A 17241-nucleotide genomic window follows, 5' to 3' on the forward strand; every position below is an offset into this window, starting at 1 on the left:
ACTCCCCCTATCACAAAAATCTCCTATACTAACCCTCCCCCTATGTGTATGACTACTATCATATCAAAACTACTCCCCCTTTTTGTCACGAGTGACAAAGGCTAAGTACATCAAGTAGACATCTCATCATCACTGGGTGAGCTAGCACTATCATCCTCATCAGCATTGCCGGAGCCTTCATCACTCTCATCCTCGGAAGCCGATGGAGATGGAGAAGACACAACAATGAAACCACCCATGACAACCTGTCGTCGTACAATACGACCAATACAGGTGTTCACCTAAAACAACTCATCACTGAGAGTGTCAAGGCGCGCATCCATGCGCACAAGCTGTGCCATGATGGCCTTAAGTGTCACTCCACCCGTCGAGGAAGAAGGAGCGGAGGTGGAAGGAGCTGAAGAAGCTGGAGGAGTTGTTGTCTCGGTCTGTGTCCGCCTCGAGCAAAGCTGAGCCTCACTTCATCTAACAGTTACGGCATCAATGACACCCATAATGGAAAAGTGATCAGACACGGGACAGGGGACAGAAAAATGGTGAATGATCCTCGTGATAGCCGAAGGAAAAATGAGCTTATCACGAGTTGCTGTATCCCTATATACATCTATAAGGGATAGGATAAAGTGAGAAGGGAAGTCAATGGAAATGTCCTTTAAGAGGGACAACAAAAACCAAGCACAAGGCTCTGTGATAGTGTTATAGTGAGATAAGGGATGAAGAATGAATGTCATCATCATGTTAAGGAATCTCGGACCTTTTGCAAAGCCCGAGCAAGGGGTGTTTTGACAATCACCCCAAAAAAAGGTGTCTTATAGGAGAGAGACAAGAGTTCATCTTTGGACACAATCCTTAGACGATCGCATCCAGGGTAGTCAGGATGCGCTACCCTAGGAACGTGTAGTACCTCAGATATAAGATACAGAGTAACTACAATGCGTATACCCTGAACGTGAGTGACAAACTGGGGTATAGAGTAATCAAATCTGTGCATGTTGGAGTAAAATTCATGTATGATCACGAAAATGCACATGATTGGGACGCCACACAGTGACTCCTAACCCCGACTGTAGATAACAGTGGGTAGGTCAGTATCGGAGAAATCTGATAGGATAAGTTGGCGTTCCGAATGAATGCCTCCTCTAAAGAAGTTATCCGAAAAGTCCTTTCAGGCTTTATCATCACAGAACCAAACAGAAGAAGGAGTAAGGTTAAAGGAAGAGGATTCCCCAGAATGAAGAGGGTTCTGGGATGGAGTGGATTTTCGTTTATGTGCCATGAAGCAACTAACCGAAAGAAGGAGAGAGAGAGGGAGAAATAGAGACACGCAGAAAAGCACCAAACACATCAATATATAGGAATATAAAGAAATGAAGGTACATATGCATGAATATGTGACATGCAAATCAAAAAAATATCATGGGCTTAGCCCAATCCGAACCTAACAGCACACAGCAGATCAACATATATATCACACATCTATAATGCGTGAAAATATAGTTATAATGCAAGAGTGATGCAATGCATGACTTTTAGGATCATATAAACATAACCCAACCTAAAAATTTCACCAAAACTTCATCAATTTTGAAAAACCTCAAAAGTTTTCAAAAAATCCCAAAATCTAGGTCAGAATGCATGAAATGTATGATTAAAGGCTAGAAAAGAGATCATACCTGTGAAAAATGCAATGAAAAGACCAAAGAATGAATGGAGAATGTGAAGAGGTTGAGTGAGAAGTGTTTAGGAGAGAGAAAAGACACAAACTATCGAGAGAGATCGAAGAGAAATGAGAGAAATGTCGCGTGGACCCTATATATAGAAATCTTCACAGCTTGATGGATAGAGAGGTGTCTAGCTTTAAAAACACATGTTTTACATGTCGAAGAGCTATCTAGAATCCGTTAGGAGGTGTCCACCGCTAAAGGATCTCGATGGATCGAGGTAGCTATCGAGTAGTTATTGAGCATCCAGAAAGTTTCTCGATGGATTGAAATAGCAATCGAGAAGTTGTCGAGAATGCAATAAAAAGCAGTTGAAGGGTCTCGATAGATGGCCTAGCTGTCGAGGCGTGTCCAGCAACTGTCGAGATTGCTTAAAAATAGTTTTTGAAGAAGAGAAAAACACAGACATGAATGCAATCAAGCATGCTACACAACCAAAGATCCAAACAACATTTTAAGCTCTCAAAATCATCTCTCAACAAGAAAAATGTCAAGCACATAGATCCAAACACACACACACACACACACACAACAAGTTTAACAAATTTTATATTTCAAAAACAAGTTAAGGTAGTTTAGTGAGCATACATTAACACATGTATTCTTGTGATGACCAAATCACATTGTACCTGCACATGTATCAAAAGTAGCAAAGAATATTGCATGTTGTGTGTGAAAAACATCGCAAGATTGCATAAGTGTTTTCATGTTATGATGATTTGAGATATTAGAAAATCACTTTAACTCACACACAATCATAACTGTTTGATAGAGATTATCACCTTTGAGGTACATCCTATAACTCCCACATCTCATAGAATACACGCTTCCAATCATGTATAAAGTATTTTGATTCTTTTTGCTTTTTGTTGTTCTTTGCATATTTTTCTTTTAAGTAAACCATGCATGGGCATATAAGAGATAGAAAAGAAATACCCAATAATGTTAAGCATTTGACATTCCACTTTTGCTATGCCAAAGCATACAAATGTCATTTCATAATTGGTGGGTAATAGTGGTGAGATGGTTATTTATGCCTTTCTATTAGAATTTTCTAGTCCTTCCTGTCAAAAAGAGTGATACGAGTGTTAAGAACAAGAGATTACTTAATCTTACTCATCACAAACACGAGCCACAAAGTTCACTTGCTTAGTTGTGCATAGAAATGCTCATCTAAGCTACAAATGATACAAAGTTTAGAAAACTTTGTTTCAATGGCCATCCAAGGTACATAAGTACCAATGTACACAAACACACACTGTTTTTGTATTTTTCTGATTTTTCAATTTTTTTATGAAAAACAAAATAAATCAAAATTGAAAATAAACAAACAAAAACATGTTAGACAAAGCAATGCATAAAACTAGACTGACTCAAAACACGAAAGCAAAACACATAAGTAATGCAAAAACAAAAACAAGAAGAGGAGAGAGAGAAAAAAAAATATGATAGAATCACTTGGAACCTTTTTCCTTTTATACCTTGGAAGAACCTTTCCGTTTAGCAAACCCTTGATCTGGCAGTGAGGGGGAAGAATTGAAACCATTCAAGTTCAAAAGGAACATGAGGGCTTTGAGAAGATCTCCAAGAGGAGCAAAGGAGGATGGAAACTGATTCTGGTTTCCCGATAAAATCATGTTAATGCTCTGTTAAGTGGCTAACCATTTATAGCAATTAGGTCGAGTATGTCTAGCTGCTCCAAAGTGGTGATAAAAATGCTGCTTTTTTTGTTTGGGCTTTTGGGTATTTCCCTTCTTACTCCTAGGGTTCTTAATCTTTCTTATCAAACTTAGGGGGTTCTCCTAAGATAGATTTGTCATTGTCTATGTTCTCACTAGCTAATTCATTTTTAATATCATTGTTCTTAGTTTCATTATTATTAGCAAGAGGAACAAAAATAGAAGTACTAGCAGAAGCAATACTAAGAGAAGAAAAATCATACCCTAAACCGGTTCGATCAGAAGTAGATTTCTGAAGATTAAGCATCTCATTAAGCTTTGCACTTGAATTCCTTTCCAACTGAGCTCTGACTTGGAACAATTCTACCTCAAGTTTCTTGGTCTTCTCAGCCAAGAAATTATTCTCAAATCTCAGTGCTTTAATGATCTGATTTGTTTCATCAAACTTTATGGAGATTTCTTCTCGTTCAAGCTCCACTTCACTAAGCTTCTTGGTGGCCAACCTATACAAGTTCTCATACTTTTTCGAGACCTTGTATAACTTTGCATAGGCTGTGTGGATGTCATCTTGTTCATCCATCTTTTCAAACTTAGACTCCACAATTCCTCTTCTTCATCCACATCTTCAACAATCCCTTCAGTAGGTTTTACAGTGGCAGTGAAGACATTTAGGATTCCATCATCCTCATTGTCGGAATCATCTTCAGGCTTGGTGTCGCTCAAGGTAGCAGCAAGTGCCTTGCTTTTCCCAATGGTCTTGAGATATGTAGGGCACTCTTGTTTCATGTGTTCTAAGCCTTGACACCCAAAGCATTTTGGTCCTAAGGGAACAGTGTACTGATCGCCATCCCTAGCATCCTTCTTCCCTTTGTCTTGGCTCTTGAACTGTGAAGAACTGGATTGCTTTCGGTCCTTGTCAAATCCTTTTGCGTTGGCATTCTTCATAAACTTCTTGAACTGCCTCGTGATATAGGATTTCATCTTAGAATCTTCATCGTCTAAAGACTCATCAGTGTCTCTACTCTTAGCCTTCAATGTCATACTCTTGCTTTTGCTTAATTTCCTGATCCTTGTCAAACCCAACTTATAGGTCTGCAGATTGCCAACCAACTCTATTAAAGGAATTTTGTCAATATCCTTTGATTCCTCAATCGCGGTGATCTTGGCATGAAATCTCTCGGGTAGAGATCTGAGCACTTTTCTTACAATCTTGGGTTTAGGAATGATTTCCCCAAGATTAAAGGCTGAGTTCACTATGTCCTTGAGCTTGGCATAGAACTCATCAAAGCTCGTAGTAAGCCTCTGAAGTTTTGAATTCTTGATAGCCTTGGTTCCTTCATAGGTTGTCTGGAGAATGGTCCATGCTTCCTTAACAGTTTCTGTAGAGGATATCTTCTTGAATTCCTCATTCGTAACTGCACTGAATAAAGCATTCAATGTCCTACTATTGAAGTTTGCCGCCTTGATATTAGCATCATCCCAGTCGGCCGACTCTTCCGTTGGCTTAGTCCAACCTATCTCCACAGCTTGCCACAACTTTTCATCTAATGACTGCAAGAAAACTCTTATGTGTACTTTTCAATATGCATAGTTAGTGCCATCAAATAAAGGAGGTATAATAAGAGACTGTCCTCTATTCATGACAAATATGGGTCAATGGATCACACAGCAAAGATTAACCATAATCAGAGTGTACCTGCTTTGATACCACTTGATAGGCCAAGAATGTATTAACCACTTGTGATGAATTAACAAATTAATTAGCCAAGTTAATTAATTAATTCAATTAGCATGCAATACGCGTGGTAGCACAAACAACTCACCAATTAAACTAAATGCAGCAGAAATTAAATTGACATGGTGATTTGTTTTAGAATGGGGAAAACCTACACAGCAAAAACCCCACTAGGTGATTTTAAAGTCACCACTCTCGAGAATTCACTATTATCAAAACACGCAGTTGCAAGAAAAGGAATCCAGTACCTTATACCAACCTACAGTTGAACCCTTACCCCAATACCCAATTGGACTTGTTCTGTAGTGACAATCTCTCCTTTTCAATGCACGACTCCCAGTACGTGACTAACCAATTCGATGAGTGGATCCCAGTACGCCACTTACTCACCAACTTGAGAAAGATGTTGACTGCAAAGTTCTTCAGTTCATCAACACGATGAAGATCAAGAAGCTCATTGGTCACAAAATCCTACGGTGTACAAACACAGTGGCTTCTTCAAGAGAAAGATGAACTAGGGCAAATTCTGTCTCTGGTCACAATTTGCACAAACACAATTTTGCTTCACACTTGTGCAACCTTTGACGGCCCTTAAAATAATCATTATATATGTTTAGGGTTGTGAGAAAAAAAAGCCCAAACATATACATACAGATTGGATGAAAATCAGAGCTAGAAATCTGTTTTTCATAAACCTCGATAGATAGCTTATCTATCGAGCTAGCTGTCGAGTATCGGGATTCAGCAGCTTTTAAACCTCGATAGATATTAGCTGTTGAGATTTAAAATGCAGCATTTCTTCACTTGTTTCTTGGACAGACTTGCATGGCTTTAACACTTGAACTTGAAACCTTATTTCTTGAAGTATTAAACACATCCTAGATCTACCCAATTACAAGTAAAGTGCGTTTTGTCAAAGGATTAGCCAATTACATAAAATATTGACATATGTTCCTAACATGATTCACATATGTCCTAACATTTATGTACTTGCATATGTTTTTATTTTGTGATGTTAATATATTCAAATTTTATTATTATTAAATTTTTTTTAATGACCACCCTGAAAGGAATTTCTAGAGACGCCATTGGTGTTGCTGCCTTGAATATGCTTTGATGCCATGTTAAATGTATGCTAGGGTTTTTGATGAAATGCCATGATTAGATGTATGGTTAGGGTTTGGAACGAATGATGCCATGTTGTATGCTTAGATGTATGTTAGTATGTGTATGAGTTAGAATACTAGTATTGAATATGCTTTTAACAAGGTTAAGATATAAGACACAATGATGGGAGGCCAACCTTAGGGTTGGGCAATCTTGGGTGCCGAATACCTTCCTAAGAGTGTACCTAAACTCCAAACCCATATCTCTGGTAGTAAGATCAAAAGGTACTTCCTCTAATGGACGCTATATATATGATTCCTAAACCATTGCAAAAACTAAGTGGCGACCCCTCTCCTCCCCCCCCCTCCCCCTTGCGCCCACATTTACCTATAGTCAACTTCTACGAAACCTTTTTTTTTTTTTTTTTTTTCCTGTTTTGCCTATTTCTATTTTATTAACGTTTAGGGACATCAAAAAATGGAATTAAAAGTAGTGATTATTCCATCAATGAAAAGGAATAATCAAAATGAAAATTTAGAGTAAGCCAAATCAATGTTTGATACAATACTGAAAGAAACTAGAAAAATCAATGTTTGATCACTTCGGTTGCTGGTGGCTGATGGGCACTCAGGGTTGAAATTGAAAGGATCTAAACTTGAAGATATGGTTGCTGCCTTGCTGGGAACCTGGGGTGGCTTTTTTGGGTTTTGGACAAGAGTTAACTTAGGTTACAAAATTTGAATTTGCTATTTGGTTAGGTTAAAGCTTTTGAATGAGGTGGAATGTTATAGGCCTTTGATTGTTTTTAGGCAAATCCTAACCCTTAACTAGACACTCTCCATTTCAAATAGAAATGGAGAGGATCCTTATCCGTCCTAACAGGATCTCTTTCTTTTTTTCTTAATCCTAAAGTTTTTTATTTTTAATTAAATCAAATTAAAAAGTATAAATAAAAAACGCTGATGTGGAAAATTGTGGAGAGGTCAACCAAAAGTTAGAGACTTCGGTTTTATATATAGAGGACACATGGCAAAAAATTAGACTATAATTAGAATCTAATTTGAAATCTACTACTAAGAACTAAAAGATCTACTGAGAAACACAAATGACCTCAATTACTTCTCTGGTGTGTCACGATGTCTTCTTCCACATAATGAGCCTCTATTTATGCTTAAATGGTTACCATCAAATATGCTTTTCACGTGTTGCTTCCTTGTTGAATCTCAATGACACTCATCTTGCTATCAACTGGTTCTGATAAGCTGTTGTAACTTCTCTGAAGCAATTGCTCCAAAATTGTCTGCATCAATGCCATGTGTCCCTTGTTATTGTAATTTCCTTAAGTTAACTGTCCCACCCTTTCCTTAACCGATTTGAATAATTTATACTACTATTTAAGAGGCTTCTCCTGTTTGGATTGAATTTTTTTTTGTTCCAAAATATCCTAACACTCCTAGGTTTAAGTAAAGACAAAACTAAAGAATAGTCTAGTAAGAATACATGTCTAACATGCACTAAAACATTGCCTACAAATAGGAATACTCTTCCACTAACCCACTTCTTCAAAGCAACTATATGTTTATTGTTTTTTTTAAAAAGAAAAAGAAAAAGAAAAATAAGTTAAACACCCCACCTTTATCCAAAAACAAAACTAAATATATATAAAAATAAAAATAAATAAAAAACTAAATAGTTATTAAAAAAAAAAAAACTAAATAGATATATACATGTTTTTTTTTTTGATAAGTAGATACATCTTTAACTTCCACTAAAACATTGCCTACAAAACAGGACCACTCTCTCATAATTTTCAAATTGCTTTATCCATTTATAAAAAAATTAAAATTAAAATTAAAACAAACACACGTTTCTTTGTAAAAACACATCTACCGTACTAATTAAAAAAAAAAAAACAGCCATACACCCACATTTTAGTCACACACACAACTCCAAACCTCTACCCAACAAATTTAAATCTCCCCATTATCATTAAGCAATTATAATGTTATCAAATTACTTCCCATCTCTTCCATTAAAAAAAAAAAATTACTTCTCATCTCCATCCTCAAGTCCCTGCTTTTTATACTAAGAGGAACAAACATTTTTGGATTTTAGTAATAGGTGACTACGTGCTAGAGGAAGCCACTCAAAAAGATATTTGCTCATCATTTTCTTTCCGTTCATGTCAAATAATTTAAGCTTTTAAGTTTTTCGAACCCTTGTCACTAAATTCTACTTTTTATTTTTTATTTTTTAATACTAAGTATTTTAACACACACAAGGGAAGAATTTGATTTGTCACCAAATTCTATTCAATACCACTATTCTATAACTTCATTTGGAATTTGATGTTTACAGCATATTAATTAAGCTCAAAAGCTATGAGACTTACATAGCGGATGTGTTTTCTAACTGCAACCTTGGTTAGTTTGTCTCTTCTAATTTTATTTTTATTTTACATAAATATTTACACATGATATGTATTCTTTCTGGTAATTTCTATTTTTCTTAATCAAGGTTGGTAAAGTATTAAATAGACACAAGAAAATGAAACTATACTTATAAAAACAAAAGATCTTTTCTAATTGTTCTTGTTCAAACAAAAAAGGCTTTTCCATCTCAACAAGTATGTCTTATTTTATTATTATTTTTTTTAAGGAAAAAAATAGGTATGTTAATGTACATAGTTCTATTCTTTTTATTTTTTTAATAAAGAAATAAACAGTCTTCTAACACTTTTTATTTTTATCACAGTCACCGACAATTTATCTATTGATAAGGATTATGCAATTTGTAGTTGGTTTTTGTTGAATTCGGGTAGGACCTCATGCTTTCCCGCATGAGGTCTCTGCTTATATATATATATATATATACACACACACACTTTAGATACTTTGGGTTGATGCATTTTAGTGGTATATTTTATGAGTTTCTCATCATATATACTCTCTCTCCCTCTTATAGTTTTGGTTTGAGTTAATTCTTAGATATTTTGGAAGTGAGGATTTGATAATTTTGTTTACTTAAATTTAAGTAAAATATTATATGTTTAATTTAATGATATAGAGGATGTGGCTGAATTTAAATGTTGAATAAAATAAGATGAGAAGAAGAATAAAAGATATAATAATAAACACCAAATTATCTAAATCATGTTATGTAAGATAATAAGATTATATTCTTATATACTATTTTTAATTCTTTATAATGCAATAGGATAACATTTAACAATCAAAGAGAACAACTGTAATAATTGAATATGCCTATCAATTATTTGATTAATATCAAGGCGTAAATGCACTTTTAGTCCCTAAATTTTGACGTTTTTCCATTTTAGTCCCTACATTTTATTTTTTCCACTTTTAGTCCCTAAAACCAATTTACGCTTTCCGTTTTAGTCCTTAAAGCCTCATTCCATCACCTAACTAATGGAGAAACTGACAGATGAATAAAATATTTTTTTTTTCATGTTGGACAATAAAATAATAAATTTTTATTATTATTGACTAACTTTTCTTCAAAACGTTAAAACCCATGTTTGAATCGGTTGATCGATTCCTTGTACCACTTCTGCCGCCTTCTTTTTTTCCTTCTTTCTTCTTCTCCCCCTCTCTACAGCTTCAGCAAAAAGGGTATTAAGAGACACGTATCACAAGTTGAGTGTTGGCTCTTTTCTTCGTGTTTTTGCTAGGCTTTGCAATCGAGGTGTTGTCCATCTTGCCCGATGTCAAGCCTACAAGCACGAATCCCATGCTGGGCGCCTTGACTCAAACCATCATATATACTTGTCGCATGGTTTTTGCTTACTTAGTCATGCTCTCTGTCATGTCCTTCAACCTTGGAATCTTCATAGCCGCCCTGGCTTCCATTTCTAACAGGTACCCGAAATATACAAAAGTATAAACCAAATTATTCACCAACAAGCACATCCCAATATTTCCAATCCTCATATAATCCTATACCTGGAAAACAACACACACACACAGTGAACAAAAAATAGGGAACTGTAGGGAAAACACGAAGAAAAGAGTGAACCTAGGCCGAATGGAGTGGGTGTCGTTCAATTTTGGTTGGATGAAGGAGCCATGTAGGTGATGAGGTGTGCTCTATTTTGGGTTGTACGGAATAGGGGCTGCAATAGTTTCGGTTTGGGGGGTAAAAACATGAAGAGGTCGTGCGCATGTAGAAAACGTAAATTTATTTTCTCCTACTTACACTTTCTTTCATTCCAAATTTTTTTATGTGCATGGATGCATGATATATAGCCAGTACTGATGATGTCCCACCTTACAAAACACAGAGAAACCCACTTATAAGATATGATACCAATGTGAGTTATGGCCTCCACCATTTGGCTTATACAAATAATGGTGTACAAAGCTATTGATAATGAAGAAAAAAAAATACTTATCTAAAAATACTTTTATTCTTTAAAAAAACAAAAGAAAAACATTCACAGCTAGACTTACCAAATGTCTTTTAATTTGTGTCAGTGACGTGAGGTGTCTTCTTGCCAAAGATTCTTCAGGGGCGCTCACACTAATCTCACTCCCATTTCCTTTTATTATTTCTAGTATTCTCCGCACCATCTCTATATATAGCTCTCACATTGGTCAGCTCCTCACTCACAAGCACTCTTTCTCATTCCTTTGTTACTCATATATTTCACCTCTTTCAATTCTCTCTCTTCAAGTTTTCTTTTACTTTCAGTTTTTGCAACCCAAATGGCCACAGTTGAGGTATTCAACTATTATGTTTTCTACATGCACACGACCTCTTCATGTTTTTACCCCCAAAACCAAAACTATTTCAGCCCCTGTTCCATATAACCCAAAACAGAGCACACCTCATCACCTACATGGCTCCTTCATCCAACCAAAATTGAACGACATCCACTCCATTCGGCCTAGGTTCACTATTTTCTTCGTGTTTTCCCTACAGTTCCCTATTTTTTGTTCACTGTGTGTGTGTTGTTTTCCAGATATAGGATTATATGAGGATTGGAAATATTGGGATGTGCTTGTTGGTGAATAATTTGGTTTATGCTTTTGTATATTTCGGGTACCTGTTAGAAATGGAAGCCAGGGTGGCTATGAAGATTCCAAGGTTGAAGGACATGATAGAGAGAATGACAAAGAAAAACCCATGCAACAAGTATATATGATGGTTTGAGTCAAGGCGCCCAGCATGGGATTCGTGCTTGTAGGCTTGATATTGGGCAAGATGGACAACACCTCGATTGCAAAGGCTAGCAAAAACACGAAGAAAAGAGCCAACACTCAACTTGTGATACGTGTCTCTTAATACCCTTTCTACTGAAGCTGTAGAGAGGGGGAGAAGAAGAAAGAAGGAAAAAAAGAAGGCGGCAAAAGTGGTACAAGGAACCGATCAGCCGATTCAAACATGGGTTTTAACGTTTTGAAGAAAATTTAGTCGATAATAATAAAAAATTATTATTTTATTGTCCAACATGGAAAAAAATTAATATTTTATTCATCCGTCAGTTTCTCCGTTAGTTAGGTGACGGAATGAGGCTTTAAGGACTAAAACGGAAAGCGTAAATTGGTTTTAGGGACTAAAAGTGGAAAAAATAAAATGTAGGGACTAAAATGGAAAAACGTCAAAATGTAGGGACTAAAAGTGCATTTACGCCTAATATCAATTGTAAAATTGTGATGAGATTTGATTAACATGACAATCTCCTTAAGAGAATGAGAAATTTAAATAATTAATTTAAAACTTAAAAATTTTTAGTTGTAAAAATAAAAAAGGAAAACATAACACACTATAACAAAAGTTTGAATTAGATAACTTGAAAAAGAATAATAGCTCTTCTAAAAAAGAAAAAAGAAAAGAAGAATAATATCAATTAAACACAACCAAATTTTTTATAAAAATTATAAAAAAAAAATCCACAAAATAATAGAATGATATATTTGTAGAGATAGAGAGATAAAAAATACTTTTAGAAATAATTCAAATTTTAAGGAGAACAAATTATCTTCAATAAATTTTAGAGAATTAATTATACGTGTGGGGGCACAATTTAGCAACCAAATTCTTGTTGTTACAAGCCTTGGTCCAAAAAGCCCAACACAATGAATTCTTGTAGAGTATGGGCTAAAGAACTCGGTTTAAGCAAGTTTAGACGGATTGCTGCATGGGTTAAGGGAACACACGAACAAGAACAAATGCTATTGTGTAGAAAAGTCACCCGGAATGATAGAGCTAAAAAATTGATTAATAGATACAGATCAATGCAGTAAGACTCCTCTCAAGGCTACAATATTCTCCTTTTTTTTTTCCCCCTCTCCTCTTGGGGGACTTTTACATATTATATAGGCCCTTTCCAATCATCTAGATTTTACACTTGTTGATCATCCAAACCCCCACTTGAGCACCTGTCCTATTAGACACCTCTCTCAGTTCTTTGTGAGTTGCGGTAGCCAAGGTAGCACTGTTCAGGGGTCTTCTCCACATTAATGCGGTCAGGAGAGTAGTTGTAATGCATTTAATGTGGTGGTGGCAGCCTTTGCTGAGATATTTCGGGTTTCCTTCCTTTTTACGTATTTAGAAGATGGACTGTAGTGGCTTGGATGTACCTTTGCTTCGGATTTTGCAGTATCCGAGGAGAAATTACTCCTCGGACATGTTTTCTTTGCCCCAGTGGGCCTGAATAAGGATTGCTTGGGTCTTGCTCGCTCCTCGGATGGGCCGCGTCCTCGGACGGGCCTAGGGCCTAGCCTGTTATTTTGGACCGGTCCCCACAATACGTTATACCACATTACAAAATAATTATATATTCTCACGCATAATGTGGGTTTGTGACTAGTCTATATATATATATATATATATATATATATATATATAAAACCAAAATTTTTGACTTTTTGTTAACCTTTCCAAAGCTTACCACATCATTATTTTTTTTTTACCACATAATAATTATTATTAGAAAAAAAAACACTACTACTAAAACATAAAACCCTAGAATTCTTCCCTATGCAAGTCATCTTTGTTTTCCCATTCCCAATCCGCAGGCTAACCTACACAAGCCATCTTTGTTTTCCTATTTGACTTTGAAGACCTTTGCTTTATTTATATATAGGCCTTTGTTTATTTATTTTTTATTTTTTTATTTTTATTGTTTTGACTTTCTAAGAGCTTGCCACATCAGCAATGTTAAAAAATAAAAAATAAAAACTCTCTTCCTCTCCAAAATCAAAACTCGATCTTTCTCTTTTGATGGCTAAACATACGGCTTCTATTCTCTCTCCAGGAAGAAACCCTAAACGGCTGAACATGCTTGAAGAAATTTGCTTCTCACTAATGGAGCCACAAAGAAGGAAATTGGTTGAGCAAAATAATACATAGTAGGGACTTTATGGTGAGTTTTTCTCTCCTCTTCGAAGTAGGACGTAAATCATAACTTCTTTACAGTATTATTGAATTTACGGGTGGTGACTAACATTAATTAATTTCTATATAATATTTAGAGCTGGTTTTGTTCCAATCTTGGTATGAATAATCAAGCGGTCAAAGCTGCCTAGGAAGTTTGACATAAGATAGTTATGTTTTTCTCTTTTACTATCATGTTTTGTGCAGCAACTAATGAAATAATATACCTTCATGACTGAAGTTTTGCCTCTCTTTTTCTATAGATTAATATTCTCATTGGAGTGTGATTACAGAAAATTCCTTTTACAACACTAATTAAGGTATATGCACTATTCTGAACTTATGAGATATAATCTAATCTCTATCGTTGTGATACTTCCCAAACAAAGCAATGGAACCAAGGACTTTGGGAACTAATTAAATACTCATACATTTAGTTTTATGGTTGAATTTTTGTGATAATTTCCAAATTCAGTTTGTATTACGCTTTATTAAAAATTTAATTATTGTTGGTTTCGGGATTTGGATTACTAACAGCTTTAGTAAAGTTAAAGTTTAAAACAAAGTTGAATTGTTAATTGGTAACTTTTAGATTATACAAAATTGCTTTTCTTAATTTATTTTTTTTAAAACTTGAATTGATTGAGACAAATAAGCAATGGGGGAAGGAAAAGAGAAGATAGATAATGAGGGCATCACAATCCAATGCATGATTGCCAAAGTTAGCACATTGCCTTACTATTTGAATTAGGGCGATTTAAGAATTATAAATTACATTCTCTGTTTTTCTATGATATATATGATCCATTTTTCATTTTTACTCAATTAACGCTCTTTTGCCTTTCAACTGGTACTTCTTATTGTCCCTAAAAAAGAATTAAAAAAAAAAAAACTGGTACTTCTTATTCTTTTTTGACATTTAGATATTTCAAAATCTATTATTTCCAAATTTCTCTCATTTGTATGCGTGACGAGGGTTTGTTTTATTTATTGGCTTAAAAGTGTTCAAAGGAATTATTTTTTAATAATTCTACTATTTAAGCCAGATGATTAAAGCAACTTTTACTTAATATTCGGTACATTTATTTGTCTTTACTCTCTAACAAAGTCATTTTATTCATCTAAAGGTTGAGACAATATAATTGGTGTTGGAGTTATCACTATTGGTCTTTGTATTTTTTTTCTTTTTTCTTTTAAGTTGTAACTTTTATAAGTGAAAATTTACAACTTTTGTTTGACTCTTCCGTGCATCGCACGAGTCAGTGACTAGTATATATAAAAAGCAGAGACCTCATGTAAGAGAGCATGAGGTTCTACCATGTGGCGCATTCTATAAAAAGAATTGAAATACCCTTAAACAATATTAGAGATAAGAACAAATTTAAAAATAGAGACTCTTTATTTCTTTTAGTTCAATGTTTCAAGACAAATTTTTGTTACATTTTTTATTCAATATTTTAAGACTACTATTTGTTTTATTTGGTTCAATGTTTCAAGACTTTTTCTCTCTCTCATACACAAAAAATTATTTACATTTCCATTCACCCTTTTCATTTCTACTCCTTTATATATACATGCCCACATCCCTTCATGTCATCGCATTTCAAATACACTCAAACCAAAAACAATGTCATTTACCTTTAACCTTTCAACGATACCTACATAACTCCAACATTGCAGTACCATTTGATCCTAACCTGTATGAGTAGGCTATAAGCAAAGAAGGGGCCTGCATTTTTTATTCAATGATGGTAGCTCACTGTTTTGATGTTGAAGTCAAACGTTGGGGATTTTGTGAACGTTATGATTCGGTTTGAGTCTTTGGGATTTTGGTTTGAGCAAGTCATAAATGTATTTTTTTTTAGAACTAAAGAAAAAGAAAATGAAAATGAAATATTCTAATTGATTATTTATGAAATTAGCTTTTTATTTTTATTTTTTATTTTTATTTTTTTAAATTTTGTGTTAGAACTCATAATTTGTAGGTTTCTTTGTAGGTTTTTTTTACTATAGCTCGTACCGCACAGGTGCGATATGAGCTATAGTGATACAAATAAAAATCAATGAAGATTTCAAAGTATTTTCTACTTTTTTTTTTTTAAAAGGATACTGAAGCCCAACTAAAAACAATTAAATTTTGATAAATGGATGTATTTTTAGCCTATTTCTCTTTGTTTATTCACGTTATCTTTAGGTTGATACTTACATATGATTTCCTAAATTTAATTGAAATAATGAATTGGGTGTTTGCGATTGATGTCTCTACTTTACCTCTTTATCTCCCCACTACTCTCTACTTTCTTCATCATTTTCTCTTTCTTATATTTTGACTATTCTTCTTCCCATTTTATTTTGTATAAATTCAATGTCATTTCTCCCTTTCAATCCATATTTTCCCCCCAAAAAAAAAAAAAAAAATTTGTGAGTACTCCCTCTCTCTCTCTTTACTTTCTTTTGGATTTTTTCTTTCTTTCTTACAATTCTGTTGAAGTTGATGGCTTTTTTTATGGGTTTTTTTTTTTTTTTTGTAATGTGTGTTTTGGTATTGTGTTTTTCTAATTTCCCATTACAAATTCTTCTCCCTCCCTTTCTAACAAAATAATGCTTTATTACTCACAATTTCTTCAATTCTATTTCTCACAGTTTTTTCAAGTTTTCTTGGGCTTTTCGACCTTTTTGATCAATTTCTCCCCCGTCAAAAAACAATATAAATGCTTGAGAGAGAGAGAGAGAGAGAGAGAGAGAGAGAGAGAGAGAGAGAGAGAGAGAGAGAGAGAGAGAGGTGGTTGATAAGCAGTAGCACATTGAGCACATTGAGCGTATGAAAAAGCAGACTGCATTACATTTATAAAAAAAATTGGTACTTAGTACATGATGTTTTCAATTTTATTAGTAGGTCTCAAAGTCTTTTCTCTCCCTTTTATATAGCTTTGCTTGAATTTTGATTTTGGTTAATACTTTTTTGTTTTTTATTTTTATTTTTTTTATTATATATATATATATAGGTAATAAGAGTAATATTAATCTTGAAGGGAAAAAAAAAAAAAAAAAAACATAGTGTTCATGATGGTGAACATAAGAAAAAACAACAAAAAACATCAAAGAAAAAATAACTCAAGGGACAATTCTAAGAGTAGAAAGAAACTCAATGGTAGAAGAACAATTTGAAGAACCCCAGCACCTAGACTAATCGAAAAGAGTTTGTGGCATAAAGTTTGTACTTAGTTTTTTTGGAAATAGGAATTTGTGTTTATGTCAAAACATAATTTACATGGCTATGAATTTGAATGTGCCTACCAACTTTTTGAGTGATAAATTATTATAAAGTCTATCTTTTATTCCTTTTGTTTCATCTTAATTTTGATTAAGATAACGTTGTAATTTGTGATGAAATTATTTTATTATGATAATCTTGTTATTCCTTAAGAGATAAGAAATTTGAATAATAAATTTTAAATTTATAAAGTTTAATTGTATATCAAATATAACACACTACAATAGAAGTTAGAAAAATATAGTTCACCTTAAAAAACTATTAATCAAACATACTTTGTAGAGATAAAAGGATGAAAAATACTTGCAGAAGTCTTTTTAAAAAAAT

The sequence above is a fragment of the Quercus robur genome, chromosome 10 (assembly GCF_932294415.1).
Source record: "Quercus robur chromosome 10, dhQueRobu3.1, whole genome shotgun sequence".
Taxonomy (NCBI): domain Eukaryota; kingdom Viridiplantae; phylum Streptophyta; class Magnoliopsida; order Fagales; family Fagaceae; genus Quercus; species Quercus robur.